The following is a 517-nucleotide window of genomic DNA, read 5'->3' as shown; positions in this document are numbered from 1 at the left end:
TTTTTTATTTGTATAAAGAGTTTCCATGAGAAAGTGTAGTTGGGTATCTGGCATTGGTACTTAGGGCATAATAATTAATGAAAAAAATTTGAGCCTCTGTGATTACAGTGACCAATCATATTTTCAGAACTCTAAATAAGATTAGCCTATCAAAGGCTAGGGTTGTGTTTTTATGGTTGTTTATTTGTCTGAGACAGCGTCTTGCTCTACCACTCAGGCTGGAGTGCAGTAGCATGATCTCGGCTCACTGCAACCTCTGCCTCCGGGATTTAAGCGATTCTCCTGCTTCAGCCTCCTGAGTAGCTCTGTGCCTGGTCGTGTTTTCATGTTTGTATTACCAGCTCCAAATATACACATATTAGGACTCCACAGATGCTTACTAAGTGAAGAACACTTAGTTTGAGGATAGCAAATTATACAGTTTTTTCTTTTTTTTTGAGATGGAGTCTCGCTTTTTCCCCCATGCTGGAGTGCATTGGCGCGATCTTGGCTCACTGCAACCTCCACCTCCCGGATT

At 41.6% G+C, this 517-nt stretch overlaps 1 protein-coding gene across 1 annotated transcript in view; it reads left to right on the top strand.

The window, feature by feature from the left end:
• The window catches only part of MED1 (mediator complex subunit 1), a 75,095-nt gene that overhangs the window by 1,513 nt on the left and 73,065 nt on the right, over positions 1-517 (top strand). The gene's annotated exons all lie outside the window — the stretch shown is intronic.

Source organism: Mandrillus leucophaeus, unplaced genomic scaffold, assembly GCF_000951045.1.
Source record: "Mandrillus leucophaeus isolate KB7577 unplaced genomic scaffold, Mleu.le_1.0 Scaffold272, whole genome shotgun sequence".
Classification (NCBI taxonomy): Eukaryota; Metazoa; Chordata; class Mammalia; order Primates; family Cercopithecidae; genus Mandrillus; species Mandrillus leucophaeus.
The sequence above is the reverse complement of the archived record's forward strand: the minus strand, read 5'-3'. Positions and strand labels throughout refer to the sequence as shown.